The sequence below is a fragment of the Mesoplodon bidens genome, assembly GCF_964165515.1.
Source record: "Mesoplodon bidens genome assembly, contig: HAP1_SCAFFOLD_559, whole genome shotgun sequence".
Lineage (NCBI taxonomy): Eukaryota > Metazoa > Chordata > Mammalia > Artiodactyla > Ziphiidae > Mesoplodon > Mesoplodon bidens.
Window position 1 is genome coordinate 89,961 of NW_027672685.1, and position 14,160 is coordinate 104,120.

The 14,160-nt window shown below is 36.5% G+C and overlaps 1 pseudogene across 1 annotated transcript in view; it reads right to left on the reverse strand.

The window, feature by feature from the left end:
- Nucleotides 1-6,893: 6,893 nt before the first annotated feature.
- Nucleotides 6,894-14,160, reverse strand: part of LOC308609840 (dual specificity protein kinase CLK4-like) — a 36,063-nt pseudogene continuing 28,796 nt past the window's right edge. The window contains exons 10-15 of the transcript in view: nucleotides 14,063-14,157; nucleotides 13,683-13,812; nucleotides 10,826-10,908; nucleotides 7,937-8,016; nucleotides 7,124-7,214; nucleotides 6,894-7,044 (exon numbers count right to left, since the gene is read on the reverse strand). The product of the transcript in view is annotated as a dual specificity protein kinase CLK4-like (transcript). The remainder of the gene's footprint in view (nucleotides 7,045-7,123; nucleotides 7,215-7,936; nucleotides 8,017-10,825; nucleotides 10,909-13,682; nucleotides 13,813-14,062; nucleotides 14,158-14,160) is intronic.

A 14,160-nucleotide genomic window follows, 5' to 3' on the forward strand; every position in this document is an offset into this window, starting at 1 on the left:
ACACACAAAGATGCTCAGCATTGCTAATTATTAGAGAAACGCAAATCAAAACTACTGAGGTATCACCTCCACCAGTCAGAATTGCCATCATCAAAAAGTTTACAAAAAATAAATGCTGGAGAGGGTGTGGAGAAAAGGGAACCCTCCTACACTGTTGGTGGGAACATAATTTGGTGCAACCACAATGGAAATCAGCATGGAGGTTTCTCAAAAAACTAAACTAGAACTACCATATGATCCAGCAATCCCACTCCTGGGCATATACCCAGAAAAGATGAAAATGAATTCTAATTTGAAAGGATACATGCACCCCAATGTTCATAGCATCACTATTTACAATAGCCAAGACATGGAAGCAACCAAAGTGTCCATCGACAGATGAGTGGATACACACAGACACACACACACACACACACACACACACACACACACACACACACACACTAGAATATTACTCAGCCATGAAAAAGGAATGAAAAATGGCATTTGCAGCAACATGGATGGACCTAGAGGTTATCATACTCAGTGAATAAGTCAAAGAAAAATATCTTGATATCACTTATATGTGGAATCTAAAAAGATGATACAAATGAACTTATGTACAAAACAGAAATAGACTCACAGACATAGAAAATAAATGGTTACCAAAGGGGAAGTGGGGTAGGGATAAATTAGGAGTTTGGGATTCACAGATACACACTACTATATATAAAATAAATGACAAAGACCTACTGTATAGCACTGCGAACTATATTCAATATCTTGTAGTAACCTATAATGGAAAAGAATCTGAAAAGGAATATATATATATATATATACACACATATATATGTATATATATTACTGAATCACTTTGCTGTATACTTGAAACTAATACTTCAATAAAAATAAAATTCAAAGCTCATGATAAAAAAAAGGAGCACTGTTTTTTTTAAGTTAAAAAAACCTTAATTTTCATTTATATTTGTAATGGGAAACACTTTAAGTCACTGGGAGGAGGGGGTGCATGGGAACTCCTCCAAATCTACAATTAATCTTTAATCTCATTACATGTAACTGCTGTTGATAGTATCTAAAGAACTAGACCTATGAGGTGTCTGCTCCTTTGCGATATTTAGGATTTAGGATTAAATATCCCAAAGGGACAACAAATTGTCCCTTTACAATTAAATCTATGCTAAAGTCTTTTAATTATATATAACTTCTCCCCAGAATTGCAACGTTTAAAAACAAACTACAACCAGGAAAGGAGTGAATATAAGAAAATATATCTGAATAGTTGACCATTCTTGATTGGTTAAAAAAAGAAAAATTCTTTGAAAATTCTTTGAAAATTCTATTCCCCCTTCCAGTTTCAGTGAAATGTCACAATAAAAACTGCTATGATAGGGAGTCAAAACTAGAATTCTTGGGCTTCCCTGGTGGTGCAGTAATTGAGAGTCTGCCTGTCGATGCAGGGGACGCGGGTTTGTGCCCCAGTCCGGGAAGATGCCACATGCCGTGGAGCAGCTAGTCCCGTGAGCCATGGCCACTGAGCCTGTTCGTCTGGAGCCTGTGCTCTGCAACGGGAGAGGCCACAACAGTGAGAGGCCCGCATACCACAAAAAAAAAAAGAAAAAAAAAGTAGAATTCTTGATAGTTTTGTAATTCCTGGTGCCCTAAAGAGGAACAACCAACATTACTGGGAAAATTTAAAAAACATGAAGTCACATGGGTTAAAGCATTTATAGAAAGCAAAGTAACTGCTATTTACTAGGGGTTAAAGCATTTATAGAAAACAAAGTACATAACTGCTATTTACTAGTGGGTCTACTAAAAGCCAGTTAATCTGCTAGATTAAAAAAAAATAAATTTTTGGCTGTGTTGGGTCTTTGTTGCTGAGTGTGGGCTTTCTCTAGTTGTGGTGCACGGGCTTCTCACTGTTGTGGCTTCTCTTGTTGCAGAGCACGAGCTCTAGGTGCATGGGCTTCAGTATTTGCAGTGTGTGGGCTTAGTAGTTGTGGCGCACGGGCTTAGTTGCTCCGTGGCATGTGGGATTTTCCCAGACCAGGGATTGAAACTGTGTCCCCTGCATTGGCTATTAGATGACAGATATTATCCCTCAGTAATTCCAAGTAAGGAAGTACAGTTTTTAAGGTAACTTACTCCTCCAAACACAGAGAAGGCCTAGGACTAAAGTTGAAACCATGCTAGTAAGAAGTCTGAGCTCTTTTAATTCATTGAACTGCTACCCCAAAGAATTAACAGACAGGTAAGAAATGAACAAAAAGGGATGGGATGCTTATTTATATTTCAATTTCAATCTACAGGCTTGACTAGATCCAAATTCAATGTTTTTGTTTTAAAGGCAGTGATACCCCACAGGTGTTGTGTATTTCCTATTGCATCACCTCAGACGCATATCAACACATCTATCTGGTTGCCAACCTGAGGTTCAGCCTGATCCCTTCATTTTAAAGGTCTCCATCAGTTTTCCCCTCATGGTTTTAGCATCCACTGATGATTGGTGCCCAAATATAATATTTCATAAAGAGTAGCAACACAGTGTATTTCTAACATCCCTTCTGTATTTATCAGAAGGAATACTATTAAAAAAACTTCACTAACTACCAGTTTACCGGATAAGTGGGGACTAGAGGAAAGGACACCACTGCAATGAAATATTGAATATGGGAAATTCTCTAAAGACAAATGACCAAGTTTCAATTAGCAAAGAAATAAAAAGAGGAGAAAAAGGCACATAGTGATTAAGAGATCTGAGACAAATTAGCTATGTGTGGACCCTGACTCGGTACTGATTCAAACTAACTTAAAATAACTCTTTAGACAATCATGAAACTTTATAGACCCTACCAGATATGGAATTATTTTGTTAGGTGTGATACACGCATTAGAAACTCATGGTAAAAGATATACAGTACAGAAATATGGATGAAATGGTATCTGACATTTGTACTTAAATGCAACAGGAAAATAAGTTGGGGAACTGATGAAACAAAATTTGAAAAATGCTTTTGATTTTTTAAGCTGGGCTATATATATTTAGAGGTTCATTATTCAACTTTTGCATGTTATTTTAAAAAATCACTAACATAAAACTGTTCGCAAAGTCTAGACTGGCCAAGGAGTTGTAAAGCCAACCTGACTTAAAACTTTACCTTCCCTCTATGAAATATGGAAAAAAATAAAACCAATTAACCAACTAATTGGATCAACTCTTTTAAGAATTAAATTTGTTTCTACCTATTTATTTGCAAACGTGCAATCTACTAAGCCAACAATTACTGACGCTATTAATACTGTTAATGACTCATGAATTCTTCTGTTCTATTTGAAAAGGTTGCCTTTTTTTGTTGTTGGCTGCTTGGCATGTGGGATCTTAGTTTCCTGACCAGTGATTGAACCAGTGCCCCCTGTAGTGGAAGCAGAGCCCTAACCACTGGACCACTAGGGAATTCCCTGAAAATGCAGCTTGTTAAACGAAGTACTAGATGTTCAACTTTACAAATTTTTTAAAACTTATTTATTTTTGGCTGTGTTGGGTCTTCATTGCTGTGTGTGCTCTTTCTCTAGTTGCGGTGAGTGGGGGCTACTCTTCGTTGCGGTGCGCAGGCTTCTCATTGCGGTGGCTTCTCTTGAGGAGCACAGGTTCTAGGCATGCGGTCTTCAGTACTTGCAGCACATAGGCTCAGTAGTTGTGGCTCTCGGGCTCTAGAGCTCAGGCTCAGCAGTTGTGGCACTCCAACTTAGGTGCTTCGGCCATGTGGGATCTTCGCGGACTGGGGCTCAAACCTGCGCCATCTGCATTGGCAGGTGGATTCTTAACCACTGCACCACCCTGGAAGTCCCTGGATGTTTAAATTTAAAATACCTTACTTGCACCAAATTTTGTGGGAATCAGAAATTTCAAACTGGAAATGAGTTAAAAAGCCAGGCCACTAACTGACAAAGTGTTTCTTCATTCCAGGATGTCAAGGTAAGTTTAAATATAGGTTATCTGCCTATCTACTTAAAACAGAGTATATTTTCAAATTATCATACCATTTTAACCATTTTGATGGTTGAAGCTATGTATCAACTACTAAAGAAAAACGTGAGAAAAATGGAATCCAAGTAATTAAACTATTAGCCATTACATTCATTTCATCCCATTTCACAGAACCATGAACAAGAATCAAACTGAAGTTTTTAACTCAGTAAGGTGTATTATCACAAGAAGGCACAATGCTAGAATCTAGGATACATGAGTTTAAGTCACAATTCAGCCGCAATTATCAGGAGTCGTGGCTGAGTCATTTCTAATTTCTCTAGCATCAAGCCCTTCAAGATTATTCAGAGGAATAGTTTTCAGTTGTACAAACTACAAAACTCCACTGGGTATTTTTCTACTGTCAACTGCGTAAGTCAATTTTATTCGTCTACTCCAAAAATTTTGATGAATGCATGAATGAGAACACCTGAGCAAATAAGCAGTAGCAGAAAACACTGGAAATAACCTATTTAGCTGCACTTTTAAAACTAGGTTTGACGTCAATGGAATTTCTAGAAATAGTAAACTATGAGACATCAAATCATGAGGGAAAATACCCAGTTACAAATGATCCATATTTATACACTGGCCATTCTAAACCTTTCCTGTTAGTGCTGTAGCTCCCAACACTGTCAAATAAAAACCTGGTGCTTTCAGAAATTGAGTCCAGAAGTACAAGGAAAAAGGCAAATAAGAGTAGGAACCTGAGAGTTCACAAAAGATGGGAAGGAAGGTTAGCAGGAGACACTCATATGATACCAGAGGTACCATCCTCACCACTAAACTTTTCTTCTATCCTACCTAATTCACTGAAGTTTCACTTTAATTCCTAAACTTCCATGAATTGGGCCTGGGAACTAGCAAATGCCCTTAGTGAAGAATGTAAATACTTTTCAGCAGGGAAAGGGGTTAGCAATCATTAACTTCTTAGTAAGAAAGAGTGTGGATAGTTTTCTTTCCTCCTATATCCTGAGATCAGCTACTCCAAAGGAATGAGTTTCTGATGGGGGAGAAAGTAAACATTAATTTGGGAACCTGGAGCACTTGTAGGGAAAGGTCAGGAGGCTTCGGTAGTACAGTGGCACTAGCAGTATGGAAATGGAGAGGAAAATAAAGGATGGCTGACTTCTTAATCTCTATAACGAGATTGCTGTGTTAAGGAAAAACCTTTTCTTTACATCAAATGCTCCTTTAAAAAAAACCTTATAACATATAACATAGTTGAACTATATGTGGACTGCATCAGGGCCTAAGAATAATTTAGGCAGTGATTCTATGGCAAAACTTATTTCAGCTTTCTTAAATTCCTAGTCAACGTCAGGAACATAGCTTTACTATATGTAAAAATGCTACCAGCGGATCATGTAGAGAAACCCACTTGGTATCACCATTTGTCATACCAAAAAATTACATGCATCTTATGTTCAGAATGCAGATGAAACTCAAATTTTTGGTAATGCACTTCAGAAATGGGAATACTTTTAACAAAAAACTTTATCTGGATAAGCAATCATGAATTCTACAACAAAAAATATTTTTACCTGGCAGACTGCTCAATAGTTTTGGGTTTTTTTTTTTTACTAAATTAACATTTACCATGTAGCTTTGTTTGTTTGTTTGTTTTTTGTTTTTTGTGGTACACGGGCCTCTCACTGTTGTGGCCTCTCCCGTTGCGGAGCACAGGCTTCAGACGCGCAGGCTCAGAGGTCATGGCTCACAGGCCTAGCCGCTCCGCGGCATATGGGATCTTCCTGGACCGGCGCACGAACCCGTGTCCCCTGCATCGGCAGGCGGACTCTCAACCACTGTGCCACTAGGGAAGCCCCTACCACTTAGTTTTTCATGTGTAAATAGGTAAGCAGAAAAAAATACCTACAGACAAACAAAAAGTTCATTATGTTAACCAATCAGGGTCTGGAAACTTCTGCAGTTTTCTTCCCAAGTGTTCTCCGATCAAATCATCGTTTTTTTTGTTTTCCAGTAAACAGTAACATAAATACAAATTGTTTAATAATAACCATAAAGTCTCAAAGGCTGAGGTTTAAGTATTTATACTTCATATGGTAAGGAGACAGACACTGGACAATTTCTAGACTCCTGAAGATTTGGCATTAAAAACAAAAACCTCAGTCATCAGAATTCCTATTTCTACGTTTGTGACTAACTACATAAATAACCACTGGAAAACAGGACTTTCCAAGCTAACTTTCCAGTTAGACTTTAATCTTAAACGAAGTGTGTATGTGGTTTTATTAATCTATTACGATGCACAAGTTGGATGTCTTTCCATGAATGCTACTTACCACCACTGACATCAACCAATGAAACAGAACACAATACTTACAATTTATTGAAATTCCAACAGCAAACAGTTCCTATGGGTTTTGGTTTCTAATACCTGCCTACCTAAAGTTAATAATACTTATTACCTGTTCAACAATTACAGAAAAATCTTTTAAAGTTAAGGAAAGTTTGAGGTAAATAAAGAATATTCATTTAAGAATGAAGTAGTCAAGATTTCCTTTTACTCAAAAAAAACAAAAAACAAAACACAAAAATCACTTCCAAGAGTCAACCTCCATGTACAAAAAAGCAAGATCAATCACTAGACGCAAAGGATATTCCAAAGGTCTTTAAAAATGGTAATTAATCTCAAAAAAGGAAAATTAATTTTAGCTTTTATATTTCATTCATTATCAAGACCATATTTGCTTAACAAGATAATTATGCAATTGATACAAAACATACAGCATTTACACTTAACTGTACAAAATAATTTAAGGTTTATAAAAATATTAGAATGTTTAGAGTTGACTGACACAGTCTTAAATAATCTCTTCTAGAGAAGTATAGTAAAACCACTGATTTCCATTTTATTTCTTTTTTAATAAGTCAAAGAAAGGATGCTGCAATGCTTCATCCAAGGTAATTCTTTTCACTGGATCATATTCTAACATTCTTTGAATCAGGTCAAACAGTTTCTCATGTTCTTCATCATGACAGAGCATAAATTCCTGAGGGGAGAAATGACTTTGTTTAAGAAAGACAATAAAAAATAGTTAAAACAGGTTTTTTGGGGTTTTTTTGTTTTACCTTTAATGGTTTGCAGTGTCTCGTAACATATCTACCAGCAGAACTATGTTCCTCCCAATCTAGCTGATTATGATGAAAATACTTCTGTTTCCTATAGGAAAGAGAAGTCTGGATTAAATTTTAAGAAAAAAAGAAACCCCAAACCCACATTCTTACCCTGCCCCAAACAGGGGATTGGGGGAAAATATGGAACCATAGACATCTCTCTATATATACATAAACATACAATTTCTAAAAATCTCAGCAATAATTATATTGGATACCTTATATGGTATTTTTCCTAATCTTATACCCTCTGAAGTTTTAGTATCCCACCTAAGTTGTACCATATGTGAAACAATGCCAGCTTCAAAAACAGAGGTTTCTAGATCCATTCCTGTAAATTCTGATTTCACTAGATCTGGAATGGGGCTAGAAATCGTTAACAATTCCCTGGATGACTTCTGCGGTGAAGCTATGTTTTGAAACCACTTATAGTATTCTTGTCCAAAGACGTACATGTGGTTTGCAACAGTCTGGAATTCAAATTTAGATAGGACTCCAAAATCAAGCTCGTTTTACTACTCTATGTATTATTTTTAAATCAACCTAGGAAAACATTTATGCAAAGGTTAACCTGAGTATAAAAACACGACTTTATTTACTGGATCACAAAGTAAATATTGCATTACTTTTCAAAAACTTGACTTCATGAAAAATAATCCAAAATCTACAGTCTTTGGAATAAGCAATAACAACAAAGATGGGTTTTCTATAGTTTGAATATAGGCCACTGCATGTACACAATAAGGACTTTAATCTCAAAAAGCATACCTTGTTTTCTGAATCATGTGTGTTGGTATGGGTCCTAATATACGTTCCATCATTGCCAGGTGTTCTTTATCATCATTAGTCTAAAAAAATAGGAAAAAGAAACTTAGCACTTTCCATTTCCCTACATGCACATAAAAGGATAACACAAGAAAACAGTGTGTCCGGGACTTCCCTGGTGGTCCAGTGGTAGAGAATACACCTTCCAATGCGGGGGACGTGGGTTCGCTCCCTGGTCGGGGAACTAAGATCCCACACGCTGCGGGGCAACTAAGCCTGCCCACCACAAGAGAGCCCACGAGCCACAAACTACAGAGCCCACACACTCTGGAACCCACACACCACAAGTGGAGAGAGAAAACCCACGTACCGCAACAAGAGAGAAGCCCACGTGCTGGAATGAAGACCCAATGTAAACCCCCCAAAAAAGTAAATAAATAAATGATAAGAAAAAAAAAGAAAATAGTGTTTCCATAAAAGGACTAGATTAGACATCTATACAATTTATATTACACTCTACTTCAAAGATGGAATAAAACTGAATGAGCTACACTGATTGTCTGATTTCTGAAATGAATTGGTAAGGTTTGTATAGCTGATTGAGGAACAACTTTTTAAGTATATTTTACTTAAGTACAGTTGATTTACAATGTTCGAATAATTTGTTTAATGTAAAACAGAACAGTTTTTCCTTATTTGTATTACTTGCACTGTTTAACTGAGGGATGACTGGGAAGATTACCAAAAACCTGGCTACTCATTTTATCGGTTGCTTAACTAACCTCCATTACCCAATGGATAGCAACTTTGTAACACTAATCCTAGACAATAAAAATACAGTCCCAATAATTCTTACAACAACCTTGAGCTAGGAATGTGGGAACATAACTTTCAAAGAGGTTAAGATACTAGCTCAAGCTCATATAGCTCATCAATGAGTAAACCTGAGCTGTGAACCCAACTCAAAACTCATATTCTTAAATTACACAGTAACAGAGCTTTGGCTAAAGTAGAATAAATTGTTAAACTAAATGGTAGACTCCTAAGCGGAGGCTGGAAAGCTTCTTCTATAAAGGACCAGATAGTAAATATTTTAGGCTTGGATGGTCACAGATGGTCTCCACCACATATTCTTTTTCATTTTTTAAAGCAGGCATGAGATAGGATATAGTTTGCCAATCCTTGCTCTGAAGAGCAGAGTCTATGTGCAATGCTTTTTAAATCCATTAACTACTGTGCCTAGCACACTGCTTTCAAAATGTTCTTAAGTCATGACAGGAATAAATAATACAAGCTCCATTATCTTCAAAAAGTTCCTTAGTTGAAGACTATTTTGGAGGGTGGAATTAAAATATAAACCACATCTCACACCAAAGTTAATAATCGACGCTTAAGATCTCAGAATGATTTACAATCATAAAACCATCTGAAGGATTTTATATGTGTCAGAATGAAGAAAGCATGCACTGTGCTCAACTTTTTCCTTGACCCTATAGCTTACTACCACAAAACCAGACACCACCCCCGAGAAATGTCTGACAGCTATGTTCTAGATATCAAACTTGTCTACAAACTCAGAGTACTTTTAACAGATCTCTACGGAGTAGACAGAAGTTTGGTGAGGTGCCCCATAGCAGTGAACACATATATTCTGCAACAGCCACCTAAGTGACTTATAATTCATCACAGCTTCCTCCCTCCTCATCCTGCATTGCCATAACCTCAAAGCAACCTTGACAGTATTAGCCAGGAACTTCCTAACCACCCTCACCCCATCCAACAGCACACCTTGATCAAATCACAACCCTCTTAAAGTTCTCCAATGGTTACACCACTTGAAGCTTTCAAGACTTTTAGTTTTCCGACATAAGCAAAATTATGAGGAAAACAAGTAGAGACCTAAATAACATTTTCTCCTTTTTGTTCTGCCAAGTAAGCCAATAACTATTATCATTTCATAGAAAGAACATTTTAATACCAAAAAAAAAGAGGAGAGATAATTTCTAAATGAAAGCCAGAACGGCAACCCTACAAAATCATTTTCATTTTAGACCGGTCTACATTTGGAAACCACTGACTCCTAGGATAAAACAAATACCTTTCTATGGCAAACAAGTCCACTATGAATCAGTACTTGCCTACTGACACCATTTTCCTATTTATCCAAGACACTCCGGCAGCACTATTCATCCTTCCTCAACTAGAGTAGCTTCCTTTATGCCTCTTGCATTTATGAATACCATTTCTTCCTGATATGGCCATCACACACTCTAGTTTTCTGACAAACTCTTACTCTTCCTTATAGCTTGGATTAAACTCCCTATTCCTCAGTGATGCCTTCTCGAAGGAAACTTAACCGTTCACCTTTTCTGGGTTCCCTTCTACATTGTTCCATTATAGCAAGTATCACATTGTACTGTACGTTTTCCCATGTCTATCCTGTGTATGTCTTCCTTGAGGAGAGAGATGCTGTCTTTTCATTTTTATACACACAGTGCTTAGAAATGTGCCTAGGGTGTCATACATGCTTAATACAACTTACTGTTTCTGAATTCTTTTAATAAAAGTGCAACATAACCAGAGCTGAATTAAAACTGACCATAGTAACACTAATGTAAATTTATGAAGGAGCATCACAATAAAATGGATCATATGAAGTCAATATGAACCACGTGTTTAAAAGCTCCACATGCAGAATGAATTATGACCATTCACTGAGAGTATTTCATTCGACTATGGTTTTAGAGAAGGATGACTATTTTGCACATGGAAGTTTACATCTTAAGAATAATGACACTAGGGCAACTTTCCAATATGGAAACATAAACTTTAACATGCCTTTAACATTAAAGCTCATTATGAATCAGTAAGTAACATTTACTAAATACATACCTGAAAGACTGTGAAACCAAGGTAATATTCAATAAGAATGCAACCTATGCTCCAAACATCACATGGCTGAGACCAACCTAAAGCTATTTAAAAACAAAACCAAACATTTTATTATGCAACCATTTTTAATTGCCAATACACAATATCTTTTCCTATGTGGGTGCTCTCTTTATATAGCCCATTTAGGAGAATATGATAGTAAATTCAGGGTTTACATTTTTAGTTTTATACCAAACATTATTCAGTATGCTTTCAGAGTCCTCCATATCCTTGTATCAACTTACAGTATTTTAACCTGGGGGAGGAGGCATTTTATGGAAAGTAAGAGGGGTTAGCAAATATTCCATAGTCTCTGAATTGCTTGTGCAATGAGGAGCACTGTTATACCCACTTAACGGTTGTTCTATGAAATTTTACATTTTATTAGTGCAAACATAGGTCAATAATTATCCTCAGAGTGTAATTACTAACCCCTTATCAATTACCATCAGCTTGATATCTGAGTTTATTTCTTCCATTAAAAGAAATAGTAGTGTCACATAAATTATGTAAGAATTATAATGGATATTATAAGCAGTGTCACCCATAAGCAGAATTATACAGATATTTAAAGTTCACATAGAGAGGTATCTATATATGTACTTTCAGGTTGTCTATACATGATCATATATTTTCTCCTTCAGAATTCTCAATAGTAACATTATTCAGAAAAGAAAAAAACACCTAGCCTTAAGTCTCTATCTATTTAGAAAGGAAAAGAGTAAACCTAAACCATACAGATGTTTTAACCTTTTATAGATTAAGTTTTTAATAAAAAAATAATGTACAAATAAAACCTACTTTAAAAGACATTTCACTTACTTTCAGTAACATTACTGAATTTAAAGACAAAGGAAGAAACAATATATTCAAGGAACTTGACTATGATTTAGCCATTTTTGTTAACCCTCATGGTACTTATCACTTGAACAAAAGGATAATGGAGCATGGTTTCTACTTACAGTAACACATACAAAATCTGCAAATGATAGAGCTTGGATCTAAGATGAAAGTTTTCTTTTCCAGCCACTCCTGTCTCCCAGTCCAGCTTTCTCCCAAGTGACTGTAAACTACCTCATTCTCTTATGGCTCAGCTCTCATACTCTTTGGAATTTCACATCATTCACTTTTACCAACTTCTGTTTACTACCAACACCCAAGACATGAGACCAACTGCCCTCCTCAGTGGTGGCACCTGACAACATCTTCCTCTTCAACCTAATTCTGCCTTCATCCTCAGGAGTAACACTTCACAAACACACAAAGAACCCTTCTAATCTTCCCATCTGTTCATTTCTTTTCCTAAACACCAATAACCCCAATTTCAGATTTATATCAACTATCCCCAGCCTGGCCACACATGGGACTGTATTATTACTAGGAATCACTGTATCTTACACAATCTAGGAGGAGGCCATTAACTAACTGTAAGATACACCACTGTTTTATGAACCAATAACCAAGAAAAAATGCCGTTTTGTCTTATGTTTCCTCACATGTTAAAATGTGGAGAAAAATCTTCTTCTTAAAATTGATAAAACACAGCAAGTTATCTCTTTTTAAGCTCTGAAAATACCTATCTGTCCACAATCTCCTCCCACACTCTTTTCTTTTACCTTCATTGCAGGCTTCAGTCCTCAACCATGAATACACTTTCTAAACTACTGCAACACAGCAGCTTCTTTCAGACCATACTAAGCAGAAATCCTAGTAACATCAATCTCAAAGATGAGCTCCAAACCTGTGCTATCCTATGTGGTAGCCACTAGCCACATGTGGTTATTTAAATCGAAAAGTTTAATTAATTTAAAATTCAGTTCCTCAGTCACACTGGCTATACTGAAAGTACACAGTAGTCTACGTGTGGCTACTAATGGCTACCATGTTGGATAGTGCAGATATACAACATTTCTATCATCATGGAAAGTTCTACTAGCCAGCACTACAAACTATTCTTAATTTCCTGTCCCTTTTACTAATTCTTTACTCTAGGTAAACATCATTAGTTTGCTCTCACACTCATATTCTCAACTACCAAGTCCTCTTAGACAAAAGGTAAAAAGTGGAAAAGACTGATTCCACAAAGATGTTTTACTATCAACCTCGGTTGAAACTTACTTTTGGCAAAGTAATATGCTTATACCATTTAACTATCTCCCAATATCACCTGATCTGAATTTTTCCCACTGTCTCCAAGCCCCCAAATCCATCCCTGACTTCCTTGCTCTATCAACATGACTCGGTCTCGAACTTTTAAATTTTGAGGCATAAGATGTGCTCTCCCTCACTGAGTTCCCTTTTATTAATATTGAAAAACCCTGCACCTTAACTAATTTTCCTTTCCATGCTTTCCCATGTCAAAGATGATCAAAGAAGCTCTCCTCTTAGACTAGCCCCTCTTTCTTCTCCTCTTAACCTCCATCCACCCTACATCTAGACGTCTGCCAGCCAAATCTTTAGCATTTTCCCCAGCACCATGCTTTGTGATGAGACGAAAAGAGGTGCCCACATCGCTTCAAAATCACACTGCTGTCATGGACTTAGCCAATACAGCTTGTTCTCTTATGATCTTGTAAGACTGACTTGTTCAAAAAGAACCACCACCTGGAATATCTTTACAGATGATATCACATTTTTCCCACTCAGGAAAAATATTTATAGCAATGTCCAGACAGCTTTTATGAAAACAGAAAACATTTTCTGTACACTGCTAAGAAAATTACAGCTATCTCCCAACTACCTGCCCCCCAATAAAAGCTATAGAGAACAAAATATCTCTTTTTCAATTAAAATATCAGGAAGTCTGGTATCTACTAACCCAAAATGACCTCTGGAGCTCTGTAATGCCGTGTAGATACCAAAGTGCTATGATGTTCATCATCGTACGTTGCACTTCCTAAGTCAATAATTTTGATATCTGTGTTTTGCAGTGTGCGTTCATCACGTTTCTAGAGATACAGTTAAGTAAACACAAAGATCAATAAAGATATGAAATATTTTATAGCACTATCCAAAAGGCTTGCACATGAATTCTCTATTTGATTTTCAAAATAACCCCATGAGAAAGGCAAAGGATTACCCTTTTTGGGTTAAACGTCAGGATATAATAAGCCTCAAAGGTAAAATTCCTCATCCAAGGATCACCAAGTTAAATTAATTTTAAAGACAACTACCAAAATTAAAACAAGTGTAACTTACCATTTTTGAATTATACTTGACTACATAGTCAGACTCCACAAATAAAATATTTTCAGGCTTCAGATCTGTATGGGTTAATTTATTATGATGCAAAACTA